Here is a 15,301-nt window from a genome sequence, read left to right on the forward strand (position 1 = left end):
TCCATCTTTGCATCCCTAGTACTATTGTCTTGTATACTAGCAAACAACATTAGTCCTATTGATTATGTTGTCACTCAATTTCCAAAATGAATAACAGTCCTTGCTAGGACCATTTTCGTTACACCCTATACAAGATCAACCACACCAGGCTACCGCTCTCCTACTACACGAGCGTTCTTGGCGGCGATCGATCGAGCACATGACTGCATGCACCATGCATTTTGTCTTGTTCTCCAAATTTTACTTCGTTGCTGCCGCTCTCCTACTACACAAGCGTTCTTCAACGATCGATCGAGTACATGACTGCATGCACCATGTATTTTGTCTTGTTCTTCAAATTATTCTTCATTTTCCCTTCAAAATCCACACAGACGTTGCAGCTTGCAGTGTATAGTAGCCATCTATTTGATCGATGAAATGGCTGGCACTGGCAGCAGCGACAAGGAGGTGCTGAGGCGGCACGTCCACCGGGTTCCCGACCCAAGAGGATATGGAGATCATGGTAGACACTGTCGCGTTGCGTGTGCCGGCAGGGCAGACCGCCGTGCTGGTCAAGAACCTGTACTTGTCCTGCGACCCCTGGATGCGTAGCCGCATGAGCAAGCACGATGACGGTGGCGCCACAGAGCCAGGCTCGGACTTTGTGATCGGAGAGGTAAGCATCCAAATTCGATCCGCCGACTGCCCTGTGAATTGTCACGTCACGTCACGTGTGATAAGCCTAAATCTGTGTGACATGCATGTGATTCATGAATCAGGCCTTGGCAAATTTCGGTGTAGGCAAGGTGATCGATTCAACGCAACCGGAGTTCACCGCCGGCGACCTCGTCTGGGGAATGAGTGGATGGGAGGAGGACACACTCGTCACCCAGCCGGAATCCCTGAACAAAATCAACCACACCGAGCTGCCGCTCTCCTACTACACGGGGGTTCTTGGTCAGCGATCGAGCTCATGACTACATGCCCCATGCACTTTGTCTTGTTCTCCAAATTAAATTATTCTCCATTTTGCTTTCGACATCTACGGATAACTGACTACCACTACCCTCATACCGCGCAGGCATAAGGGGGCTCACTGCGTACGCTGGGTTTACCCAGGTCGGCAGGCCGAAGAAAGGCGAGTTCCTCTTCGTCTCAGCGGCGTCGGGCGCCGTCGGGCAGATAGCAAAGATCGCAGGCTGCTACGTGGTCGGCAGCGCTGGCTCCGATGAGAAGAAGGTCAGCCTGCTGAAAACCTGGTTTGGCTTCGACGACGCGTTCAACTACAAGTTGGAGCCCGACCTCGGCGCCGCCACTACATAAAAAACGTTTTTTTTTAGCAACGGTTCGATTTTTTTTAGGGGCGACTGGTGATGGAGTCGCCCCTATAGTGGCGTGCTTGGGTGCCCAGACACCAGCCGCCCTTACAAATAGAACAACAGGGGCGGCTGATGTTACGAGCCGCCCCTACAAATGTGGTCTGATTTGTAGGGGTGGCTCAATCACCAGCCGCCCCTGGAAATGCTATTTGTAGGGGGCGGCTGGTGATTGAGCCGCCCCCACAAATGGCTCCATATTTATAGCACCGATTTGTAGGGACGGCTCAATCACCAGCCGCCCCTACAAATGCACCCCATATAAAACAGATGCAACATCTTCTTTCTCCTCGGGTCACTCACTCCAACCCGTGAAAAAAAGGTGGGGAGGCCTTGTGCACCTCCCAAAAATTGTTCTATTAAGGGGAATGTTTTGGTCTCAAATCCTTTGGTGGAGAGGTTGTAGAAGGTAAGAAAATGCTATTTCATACTTTTTTTTTGAAGTTTTAATGGTTGGTTAGTGAGTAATTAGAGTTTTATTTTGCTCTCTCTTCTATGGTGCTTGAGCTATTTATGAAGCAAATTAGACCCAACTTTTAAATGTACAAGGGTAAATTAGGGAGGGGAACAAGATCATACCCTTATTTGGTCCATGTTTCTTGATTTTAGTGAACAATTAGTTAGTTTTATGGATATTTCATGTGCATGTGGATCTAGATCTAGGGTTTGGTATTTTTATTAATTTCGTTTTTGTAAATTTATGTTTGATGAAATTGGACTAGGGTTTGTATGAAAGATATTGGGTAAAGTATAATTCTTGCTAATTGTTGTCTTTGAAATTATTTATTGTAATCAATAAATATGTATTTTAATTATTTATGGATAAATAGGCCGTTAATTAATTTTCTTTTACCATGGTGTGTTTGTATGCTTCATGTAATTATATTAGATTTATATTCATATATATCTGAAGTATATACAATTATTCTCAAGTAATTATTAATTTGTTTCATTTTTATATATATCTGAATAAGTACTCCTTTAATGTTTGTTTTGTTGTTGTTGTAAAAAATGGAGTACAGGAACTCTTGGATGTATGGTTCGTTAAGGTTCAAGGCAGGTTTCCGTGAAGAGGTGGATAAATTTATTGAAGCCGCAAAGAAGCATGCAACGACATTGAAAGAGAATAAGGATACAATTATTTGCCCATGTAAAGATTGCAAGAACCGTATGGCATGGACAGATGTGACTATCATCAGATCATATTTGATTATGCGACGATTTGTTGAGGACTACACAGTGTGGATTCATCATGGTGAAACGGTTATTGTTAACGATGAGGATGAGGAATACGACGACGAAACCATAGAATCCATGTCCCAATATTCAGCAAAGCTTGATGCACGAATGAATTTCGAGTTTGGCAATGAATAAGGTGGTGATGCTGGTGGTTGGGATGGTAACGACGAAGATGGTGCCAATAATGATGGTGGAGCACATGTCGGGGATGAAGATGATGTGGAGGACATGATTCGAGCCCTTGGACCAGAGATTTTACTAAATAGTCCGAAAGGTCTAGAAAATTTAGAAAGGGTGACAAAAGCATCGAAGGAGACTGTGTATGGTGTTGAAAAGTGTTGTCCGATACATTGGACAATGCTATGTTTTGTGCTTGAGCTGCTCATCCTGAAGGCTAAGTATGGCTGGTCAGACTGTAGTTTCAATGATCTATTGCATCTCCTGTCATGGGTGCTGCCACAACCAAACTCAGTTCCCACCAACACATACCAAGCGAAGAAGGTCATAAGTCCATTGACAATGGGGGTTGAAAATATCCATGCATGCCCCAACCACTGTATATTTTTTCGTGGTGAAACGTTCAAGTCACTGGATAAATGTCCCCGGTGTGGGGCCAGCCGGTACAAGAACAATGACCTTTACGGTGGGGACGAAGTCTCTATGGGGAAAAAGAGAAATAAGAAGGGTACCAAAAAGGTGGTACAAGAATCTCAGCTCCCAGAGGACACTCCATTAGGCAATGATGCAAAGCAGAGAATAATTCCTGCCCTGGTAAAGTGGTACCTGCCAGTGACCGACCGCTTGAGACGTATCTTCGTAAACCCTAAAGAAGCCACACTCATGACATGGTGGGATGATGAGCGCAAGGTGGATGATGATAAGATTGCACACCCGGCTGATTGTAGTCAGTGGCAAAGGTTTGATGAGAAGCACAAAGAATTCAGCGATGACCCAAGGAATGTACGGTTTGGCTTGAGCACCGATAGAATGAATCCCTTCAATGAGAGGATGAGCGACCACAGCACATGGTCAGTGATCTTGACCATGTACAACATCCCAACATGGCAGTGTCAAAAGAGAAAGTACCTTCTCCTCACTATTCTTATTTCTGGCCCTAAACAACCAGGCATTGATATAGACGTGTTCCTCGAGCCCTTGATGCAAGAAATGGAGAGGCTATGGAGGCATGGGGAGCAGATGTACGATGCATTCCGAAAGGAGGACTTCATATGTAGAGCAATAATATTTGTTACTACCAATGATTACCCCGCGCTATTTGCTTTGTCTGGACAGATCAAAGGAAAGACGGGATGCTTGGTTTGCTTGGATGGTACTACATGGGTGTACCTGGATGCATCCAAGAAGATAGTTTACCTAAGGAACCGACGCTTCTTAAAGATAAGTCATAAGTACCACAGCAAATTGTTCTTTAGATTTTATGACAACGCCCCGAAGATTGAACCCCCTCCGGAGAGACGTCATAACGAAGAACACGTGTACAGAATGGTGAAAAACATACGTGTCGTCTATGGAAAGAAGAATCCGGATGGGGCGAACAAAGATAGAAGCACACCTCCTGTCGAAGGCGTTCCTTTCAAGAAACAATCGATCTTTTTTCAGTATCTGCCTTATTCAGACTTGGAGGTCCCCCATGCCATTGATGCTATGCACGTGCAGAAGAATGTCTTTGAGAGTCTCATTGCTACCTTGATGGACACAGGCAAGTCAAAGGATGGTCTGAAAGCACGGAAAGACATGGTGCAGCTAAACGTGATGCCACAACTTCACCCAGTACCTGAGGCTAATGGAAAATACACTCTGCCCGCAGCGTGCTTCAACCTAACACCAGACGAGAAGAGAGCTATATGCACTTTCCTAAGAGGGATCAAAGTCCCGACTAGGTTTTCAGCAAATGTGATGAAGCTAGTGTCGATGAAGGACTTGTCAATAACACACTGCAAGGCTCACGATTGCCATGTGATGCTGACAATATTTCTACCTATTGCAATCAGGGCTATAAAACCAGAGTTCTTGAAAATGGAGATCTCACAGAAGACGATTGGCAAGGAAGAGCTGAGTGACCTACATGAATTTGTGGTGGAGACACAAAACCAACTGGAGATGTGTTTACCTCCTGCTTTTTTGATATAATGCCACATCTCATGATTCACATGGTTCATCAAATACAGGCGCTTGGCCCTTGCTACTTGCATGAAATGTGGTCCTATGAGTAGTTCATGTCGGTTCTAAGTCGATACGTGCATAATCGAGCATACCCAGAGGGCTCCATGATAGAGGGTTACAGTACTGAAGATGTCATCGAGTGCTATCAAGAGTACTTAAAAGTATAGAAAGAGATTGGTAAACCCGATTCTCGTCATAAGGGTAGGCTGGCTGGGAAGGGCACCAGTGGTAGAAAAGTGTTCATCGACCATGATTACAAAGAGGTGAGTCGGGCGCATTACAGTGTCTTGCAGAGTACACAACTGATGCAACCGTATATTGATGAACACTTGGCTATCATTATGGTGGAGGGAAATGGCCGTTCGGATGATTGGGTCATGAAACAACACAAGCAATGACTAACTACATGGTTGAACGACCAAAACATACCGCCTGGAGAAACCATAGACTCTATTACCATCAGTAGGTTGGCGGAGGGGCCATCGAGACAAGTGACATCTTGGAATGCTTATGACATTAATGGGTATATGTACTATACCCACGTAAAGGATAGTAAATATGTGAACCAAAACAGCGGCGTTCAAATAGAGGCTCTCGATGGATTAGGGTGAAAGATCCAATACTTTGGCATCATTGAAGAGATATGGGAACTTGACTATGGAAGGGATATAACGGTGGCCCTATTTCGATGCCGCTGGATCAAACAACACCAATTGAACGAGATTGGATTGAGAGTCCTAGACCTCGAGAATCTAGGCTACCAAGATGACCCTTGGGTGCTCGCTTCACGTGTCGCACAAGTTTTCTATATGTCTGACCCACAAAGTAACCTTCTCCCAAAGAAGAAGACAAAGCACGTGGTTGCCTCTGGAAAACAGCACATTATTGGAGTTGATGGCGTGGACGATGTTGAAGCTTACAATAACTACGATGAGATGCCGCTATTCATAGACTTTTCTAAGAGGATCAGTGTTGTGGAAAAGAACCTCCCCAAAGACATAATGCCATGGGAACGAAAAGGTGTCAAGGGAAAAGTCGTTACAGCGGGCTAGCTAGTTGTTGAACATGGAGTGTTTGTGTAAGTGTGTGTTTGTAAGACTTCATTTATACATGCGTGTGAGACTATATATTTATGTATGTGTGTAAGACTACATATTTTTGTATGTGTGTGAGACTACATTTTATGCATGTGAGACTTCCCTTTGCAACATCCAGATGACTTTATTTGAACATCCACTCTATTACTACTAAAACTTTATGAAATCACTTAACACTTTATGAAATGAAGAAATGATCAAATTAAAAGTAGGAGATCTTGATAAGTTATACAACTCTTATATTCATCACCTTTACAGCTGAAATCATTTAGTGTTTGAAAATCAGGTTTGAAGCTGTCATTTTCTGAAATTTAAAATTTGAATTGTCACATGAAGAAGTGATCAAAATAAAAGTTGTAGACAGTGAGGAGTTCAACAACTTTTATGTTCATGACTTTTATTGTTGAAATCATTTAAGATTTCAAAATCTTGTTTGAAGTTGCCATTTAGTGAAATTCAAAATTACAATGGTTCAAATTTGGTCAAATGAAAATATGATCAAAATAAAAGTTGTACATATTGATGAGTTGTACAACATTGGTACTCATGAGTTTTTCATCTGAAATCATTTACTCTTTCAAAATATTGTTTCAAGTTAAAATTATTTGAATTTCAAAATTTGAATCGTTCAAACAAAGTCACATGACAAGATGACCAAAATAAAAGTTATACATGTCGATGAGTTATACAACTTTTATGTTTACAATATTTTCATTTTATTTAATTTAAAGTCATAAAATTGCAGTCGAAGTTTTAAAATTCAAATTTATAATTTTTGTTTTTTTGTTTTCTATATTGTTTTGACTACAATCGTTTATATATATATTTCTTCATATATATAATAATACAAAATATCATATTTGTGCATATACACAATTGTTTTTATATTACTTTTATTTTGGTCACAATTGTTTTATATATACACAATTGTTTTTATAATACAGAATTAACAATTTAAAAAAATAAAAATATATTTCTAGGGGCGGTTGTATCAGGAACCGCCCCTACAAATGCATTTCTAGGGGCGGCTGGATCAAAAACCGCCCCTACAAATCATCCTGTCTATATATACGAGGGCGCACGGGTGTTGTCTTCATTTGGGTGCTCTCTTCTCCTCTGACGCCGTCAGGCTGCCCCGCCGACGCCGGCCCGCGCCCCTTCCCCGCCGACGCCGGCCCACACCACTTCCCCTCACCCACGCGCCCCATCTCCGCCCCCGCACGCCTGCTCCTCCCCGCCCTAGGGTTTCTGACCCCGCCGCCGATGCCCGCCCACTCCCCAGTGGTTGGCCCCCGCCGGCCGGCCGCTTCCCCTCACCCGCACGCCCCATCTCCGCCCCCGCGCGCCTGCTCCTTCCCCGCACCCGCGCGCCTACTCCTCCCCGCCCTAGGGTTTCTGACCTCGCCGCCGATGCCAGCCCGCTCCTCGGTGGTTGGCCCCATGCCGGCCGGCCGCTTCCCCTCACTGCCCCAGTGCCTCGGCGCCATCTGCGGCGTGGGGCTCGTCAAGGCGTTCCAGAGCGCCTACTTCGACAGGTACGGCGGCGGCGCCAACTCGCTCGCGTCGGGGTACTCCCGCAGGACGGGGCTCGGCGCAGAGATCATTGGCACCTTCGTGCTCGTCTACACCATCTTCTCCACCACCGACCCCAAGCGCAGCGCCCGCGACTCCCACGTCCCGGTGAGCACCCGACCAACGCCACCACCTCTTCCTTTTTTTCTTTCAGCTTTGTGTCTTGATCTGCTGCTACCTGCTTAGTTGAGAGTATACTATTTTGTAGCTTAAAAGTTGGCTTGTTTTAATACTTGGCATCACTCGTAAGTTGAGTCCTAGGCGAGCTTAATTAGAGCTCAAGTCATGCTAGCTAATCACATGCTCAAATCTTGGCAACGTACATGGCGCATGCTAGCTTAATTAGAGCTCAAGCCATGCTAGCTAATCACATGTGAAGTTTATATACAAGCTCGTTTTGAGTCTGATCTTATCGAATTCAACTTTTCTGAGATCCTTGACTTAAAACCCATCCAATTGGGCCACTTAGGCTCCGACTTGCTAAGAGAATAACACTTGTGCATATCCAAATTATCTCAACTGTGCACTTTGGAGTTTCTGGGTTGCTGATTGGCTTGTGCTTATCCTAGCTCTGTCCAGGTTATACCTTGTGGTCCGCTGTAACTGTGCTCCTTCTATACTAATGAATTTGTCTTCTATTTTTGTGGAAGGCTAGTCTTGTTCTTGGATGTATTGTAGTTGTTGTGCGAGTATTGGACTGTAGCTTCCATATTTGTCGTTTTAACTATCCAGCTATGTTTGTGTCTGGTCATTGTTGTACCACTCTACTTAAATAAATACATGCTAAGGCATGTTCTCTAAAAACTTTGTAGCACACAATATTAGCAAATAATAGTGGAATATTCATTGATCTGTTATAAGACAAACTACTTTTGACTAGATAATAAACTACACTAAATCCCTGTAGAAATAAAACTGTGGCGCTATAATTTACCATACAGGACTGGAAACAACACTTCATTCTACAACTATGTTTATGTGCAAGAGATATGGATTTTTTAAGCCATATAGATTATAGGCAAATTTGTTTGTAATGACATTAACATTCAAAAGGAACACAGAAAACATGGCTACATTGTTTCTTGTAGAGGGTGGCATGTAAACATGTGCCATAGGGTGGTACAAAATCTGGAACGAGAAGTGTAGCCTTGACAGGATAAACATGCTTCATAGATTTTTTGTCGACTGAAAGTGGCAAGCTACACCTTGGTAAATTCTTTTAGCTTTATAGAAATATATGGATAGAACATTGGTACCTTGACAAATGGATAATCGACAAGAAGTCGAGAAGCAACAGATGGGAATGATTGGAGCAATCCATCATACATCTCCTTTGATGCCCAACTAGCTATAGATTCACGCATTTTGTATTGTGTTGTTAATGTCGTAGTGAGCAGTCCATCATGTAGTGATGAAGCCCTCTCTAACAAAGACATTCCTAGCCCACCTTCCATAGCCTCTCTTGATAATACTACTGGTGCAAGCTGACGGTGATCACCAGCAAGAATGAAACGCTTTCCCTGTAATATAGGGATCCAACATGAGTATTTTTGGTGTTCTAACAGATGGCAGATTTTTGGTGTTTGTTAGTTTCTGTAACTATTGTATTCCAGAGTTCTGGTTAGGACGATGAGTGCAAGTCTTCATGATCTGGAGGTTATCTGTTCGTTTGAGTATTGAGTGGCATTTCCTCTTCTCGTTTTACTGTGGGTTCCAATTAGGGGCACACAATACACCCCCTCAGTGCATCCTCCCTGTCTAATTAGCACTATTTCCTAATGGTATCTGTGGACTGATTAGTAGCTTTGATGAGAACTTGGGTTATTAATTGAGACCTAAGGCACTTTGCAATGATGTTTCTATACATTCTTAATAGTATTATTTCCCATCTGTGAACTGTTGGTACTCGTTTCCTGCCATTTGCAACAGCTCATTAGCTCATTAATCCTAGCTGTTCTTTCATTGTATGCTTGCAGCCTTGCACTTGTTTGTTTAATTAGTGGGACTTCGATTCATCCAGTTTCATTTTTTTGGGAATAAATATCTGCTGAGTAGAAATAATCCTTGCATTTATATTATTCTTCTTACATTGTCATTTGTATGCTTGCAGCCTTCCACTTGTTTGTTTATATTATTGTGGCCGGTGGCTACTAATCTTCTCTGTACTTGCTGTCTTCTCTGTACTCCTCTTCTACTACTACTCTCCTCTACTCCACTCTACTCCTCTCCTCTCCTAAGCAGCTGCTGCTTTTTTTGCTACTTCTACTACTTCCCTACTACTACTGTCTACTACTTCTGATTGTCCGATCTGCTTATCATGTTCGGAAGATATTAAGCATATGATGTTCTTACATTGTCATGTTGCTTTTTCTGGGAAGCAGCACCTGCTTTTTTTTTGCCAAATCTCCCCTCTCCTCTATTTGTTGCCACCTTTCCTATCCTCTATATTTTGGAAGCAGCACCTGCTTTTTTTTTGCCAAATCTCCCCTCTCCTCTCCTCTCCTTTGTTTTGTCGATGATGAAATCGTCCAAGTCCATACATTATATGGAATATGAGCTGATGATTAAGAACTTGTGAGGAACTTGGCATCATTAGCAGCCGCCCCTACATTACCTTCTCCTCTCTTCTCTGTTATGATGCCTTGATGCTCCAAGTTCAAGATCAGATGATGTTTGACATGTTTCTAAGGCCTCTACCACTGCTACTTCTCGTTTTTTTATATATTGTTGTTTTATAGGACTACTTTGGTTTATAGACCTTTTTGATTTCTTATACCTTCTCGCGTACCTAAAGCACACTTTCTTGCATCTATTAGAACAAAGCGCGAAATAATGTCGCGGACACCAGACAGTGCAGCCCGATGCCCCGAGCATGATGAGCAGCCAACCCTTGAGGAGCAAGCACTAGAGGACCAGCTTACTCAGGAATAGTTCAATATGGAGGTACAAAATGATCTAGAAGTGATGCTTACTCAGGAGCAGTGTGACGAGGAGGAAGGCCCCGAAGGAGAGGCTGCTGAAGGCGAAGAAGAAGAGGATGATGCTAATGATGACTCAGAAGAGGGATATATAAGTCCCGAGGATCCTTTCCCATGTGAAGCCAGAAGGAGGCCAACGGAGGAAGATTTGGACAAAGACTTTGACCCAAACAAGGAGGTAGGGAAAAAGCCTTAGCTTGTAAATTTTGCTAAAGCTTTGGCTGTGTTACCTCTGCTAACACTTTGACCTGTCCTATATACAGGTCCCTCCTGAAACTCGGAAAAGACAACGTCGACATCTGCGACATCTCGCTGGACAAGACGGAGTAGAGGAAAGGAGAGCAGAGGCAACAGCCACCGAGACGGATCACGATGCCTCTGCTCCACAACCTGAAGACACAACCACGACTACCAAGCCGAAGAGGAAATGAGGGGATAGAAAAGGAAATCTATATCCAGATAAGGCATGCTATGTGATAACGGAGGTCGGGCCAGCAGGGGAGGTCCTTGAGCCGAAGGAATTAAGAGGACGATTCCATAATACGATCAGGGCCCTAGTAAGAGATAAATTGAACCCAGCAATCCCTAACTGGAAAGTGGTATCAGAGAACAAAAATAATGAACTATGGGATAGGCACCTGAGGGTCAATTTTAGATTTCCGGAGGGTAAGCACGAACTGGTAAAAAAATGCTTTCAGGATGATAGGAGAGGTATTCCGATGTTGGAGGTCGGAGCTCAACACGAAGTATATCCAAAAGGGGTTAACTCCCTTCAAAGAGTTCGGCAAAATAACTCCTAGTCAATGGGAGGAGCTCGTGGCTCAGAAGACTTCACCGGAGGCATTGGAGCTCAATGCCCGTAACACCGAGCTGGCGAAGAGGAACAAACACCACCATCATCTAGGCCCCGGTGGCTACTATGCCAAGGAAGAGCAGTTTAGAAAGATGGACGAAGAGGCCGCAGCTGCTAGGAATATCGATGTGATGAATCGGAAGGTACGCTCAAGGAACTGGATATATGCGAGGAGTACAGAATCATCTGGCAGTAACCTTAAGTTTGATAAGCCAGAGACCCAAGAGGCGGTATCAAGGATAGTAAAATATGCTGAAGACAAGGAGAAGGGCTCCTTCAATCCTTCCAGAGAGAGGGACGAGCTTAGCCTTGGCTTGGGAAACAAGGAGAACACAGGCCACACCAGAGGCTAGGGAAAAGGATGACCTGGAAGCAAGGATTCGAAGAGGACAAGCACATATACAAGAAACATGGCCAAGACCGGGAGACTAGTCTTGAGCTCCAAGTGAAGGCTCTAGTTGCGAAGGCGCTGGAGGAGCAAGGACTGTCTACGGAGTCACGGATATTAGTGATGCCGCTGGGAGAACTGGCATTAGTTGGCAGCCCTCCAAAAGTTCCTAGCAGCCAAGGTTCCACTGTAGCCTCAACCCCCATCGATCGCATACAGGAACCAACTAGTTGCACCTTGGTGTTTCTAAGCGGCTGACAGAACACTGTGATGGAGGTGGCAACGGGTGTGGCACATCCTCCCAGTGGCTTACACCACAATAATAAGATACCATCGGACTACACTAGGGTCGAGGTGCATACCGTGAAGCCTGAGTTCATGCAGTGGAGGATATACTACGCAACTCCTGAGGGGCTGGTGTTACTTGGAGACGTTATTGGGTAGTTCATCCTCTAGCACAAACGGGATATTATATTGACTACTTCTTCGCCGCCTCCCCCTCTCCCAAATTTGGAGCGAGTTGTTGAGGTTGGGGAGATATTTTCACCGTCTCATGACCACCACGTACCTGAGATGCCACATTCTTCCCTGCCTCCTAGCGAGCATATGCCTGATGAGATGCCACAACCTTCTCCAGCTCATACCAAGCAAGTGCATGATGAGATGCCACAGTCTTCTCAACAAGCACAGCCGATACATGAACAACGAGTGCCTCCTAAAGAAGGTGATGCACAAGAAGACGAGGACATGCCTGAATGGGAACTTCAAAAGAAGATTCCAATCAACATAAGGGCAGTTTATGTTCCGGTGAAAGACGTCTCGTCGGTGTCCAAGTGGTATTCACATGACTAGTTCAAGCCTGAGAACCAAGTTAAACAAGTCCCAGAACGGGGTTTTGAGGAGGCCGTAACTAGCAAACTCCACCAAATTACAAAGCAGTATCCAAATGTTGATGACATCAAATGGTGAAAGGATTGGTCGAAAACATATGAAAGAGGCAAGCCCTTTATACCAAACCGGGACATCCGGTGCCTACCACTTGGAATGAGAAGGTTCCATGATTGGTACTTGCGTGTTCTCCCAACGAGCATAGATCTCGTACAAGCATGCTTCCCCACCGGCACATTTGAAAGCCTAGCTGGGAAAATTGTCTTTGACTTCAATGACATGCACACATGCTTTCACCTGGGAGAAATGGAGATGAATCTAATTCGCACGTGGTGCTTGTAAGTCCTTGTCCTCCCGATATGATATGAATGTAATCTTTGAATTTTGTTGTAACTAACCAACGCCGTGATTTGTAGAATGCAAGTGCACATTGTCAAACAAATGCCAAGTCTGAAAGTCGGGTATGTAGACCCTCAAGCTATAGCCCAACCAAATTTTAATTACCCTAACAGTGGATAGTGGATGCCAAAGGGCTAGCTGCTGCAAAGACTCTTCGGGAGAAAGAGCGCATCTGTACGGCAAAACTAAAGGAAGAGTCCCTTAAGGTTGCGGCATACAATGCTCTGGCTTTCAAAAATCTACAACAACACTCTACTATATGGCTACCATACAACTTCGAGTAAGTTCAACTATATACTTAAAGCTTTGTTCAATATATTTTATTCGATGCAAAAGAGTTTATCTAGTTCTATGATTAAATCCATGCAGCAACCACTAGATTTGTATAGCCGTCGATGTCGGGAGGAGCATGGCATGAGTCTTTGATTCAATAGATAAGGACCTAGCGACATACAAAGACTTCATATCGATTCTCAAGACGTATGCATATCGACAATCCTCATTAGCTTATATGTTTGTATACATACTTGTAACGTTCACTTATGGATACTAACAAGTTGTATTTGCTAAAATAATTCGATCAGGGCATTTAGGTTCTATGTCACTCATCATCACGGAAGGCACGATTCAGCGAGGAAGGAAAAGCTGGCTATAAAAACACTATGTGCGGTAAGTGTAACTTACTTCTTCAGTACTCCGTTACATGACTGTCAAAAGCATTACCTAACATTTTCATATGCAAAACACACAGTGCCCCAAGCAGAGGCCTAGGAGTGTACATTGTGGATACTATATATGTTCTATGATGAGTAACACCAGTGCCTACAGGAGACACCCCTTAAGGGTAAGTTTGAACCTCTTCATCAGTAGTATAAAAACTTCGTACATGGTATGAAATACTAAACCGAAACTTGTTCTCTTGTAGTGGAGAGAAGAGAAAGGGATGAAAAAAGACCCATACAAGGATGACCAACTCTTAGATCTCGTCGGCGATCTTTGCAACTTCATATTGGACCAGATTGTACACGTCAAAGGCGCCTACCATGACCGAGAGTCTGACTTAGGTAGAAATCCTCAGTACCAACACCTTCGTGAGATTAAAAGGCTAGCTCTAGGACGTTGATAACAATCTTTATGGAATTTGTATATTAAATGATGGATTGTATATATCCTTACGAATTGGACTTGTAATTGTAGTTTATATAATACTATTGTGTTGGTAGTCGCGTTCGGAACGTTGGTCGCGGGGCGTTCGGCAACGCGAACGCGGTTCGGAACGTTGGTCGCGGGGCGTTCGGCAACGCGAACGCTGGATGGAATACGCGGAAACAAACAGTTCTGGTCGAATTTGAATTGTAAATTTGAATTTTTTTTGCGAGAAAACGTACTGTAGGGGCGGTTCTAGATTGAACCGCCCCTACAAACAGGTATTATAGAGGCGGCTGGCACTACAGCCGCCCCTACAAATCGATTTGTAGGGGCGGTTCGTAATACCAGCCGCCCCTACAAATCGATTTGTAGGGACGGCTCAATCACCAACCGCCCCTACAAATCGATTTGTAGGGGCGGCCTGGGAACCGCCCCTACAAATGCATGATTTGTAGAGACGGTTCGGTAGGGGCGGCTAGCCAAACCGCCCCTACAAAGGGTTACTAGCCGCCCCTAAAAATGCTTTTTGCACTAGTGCGCGCTCAAGCGGTGCCTCCCTGGCGGCATCGACATCTACTTCGACAACGTGGGCGGCGCGACCCTGGATGCCGCGCTGCTGCACATGCGTCTCGGCGGTAGGGTCCCGGTCTTCGGGATGATCTCGCAGTACAACCTGGAGGAGCCGGACGGCCTGCGCAATCTGTACTGCGTCATCCCCAAGGCCATCAGGGTGTAGGGGTTCAGAGTTTTTGACTACTTCCATGTGTACTCGGGGTTCGAAGAGGAGATGGCTGGGTACATCAAGGAGGGGAAGGTTGCCGTCGTGGAGGATGTCGTGGACGGCATTGATAGAGCACCGTCGGCTCTAATAGGGTTGTTCTCTGAGAGAAATGTTGGGAAATAGTTGGTGGCGATTGCAAGGGACTGATGAGTTGAAGCAGTCACTATGTTGTAGTGTCTGCTTCTAACTCAGGCATAAACATATTTATTTATAGCCTATCGATCCCTACCAATGCTTGCGCTACCTGTGATGCCATCAGACTGGGCCACTGGGGGTAGTTAGTTACAATGGTAGACTTACAATCTTATAGGATAATATAGCCTATCCCTAGCAAAACCTGATTTAATAAGATGGCACCGGTATTGAAATGAGAGAAAAAAAAACATATTGATGATTTATATTTCATCAGCATATTCAC

General features: G+C 44.3%; 1 pseudogene; it reads left to right on the forward strand.

Moving 5' to 3' along the window:
* Positions 1 to 417: 417 nt before the first annotated feature.
* LOC136490270 (2-alkenal reductase (NADP(+)-dependent)-like) lies at positions 418 to 15,030 on the forward strand (annotated as a pseudogene).
* Positions 15,031 to 15,301: the final 271 nt, after the last annotated feature.

This window comes from Miscanthus floridulus, chromosome 10 (assembly GCF_019320115.1).
Source record: "Miscanthus floridulus cultivar M001 chromosome 10, ASM1932011v1, whole genome shotgun sequence".
NCBI lineage: Eukaryota > Viridiplantae > Streptophyta > Magnoliopsida > Poales > Poaceae > Miscanthus > Miscanthus floridulus.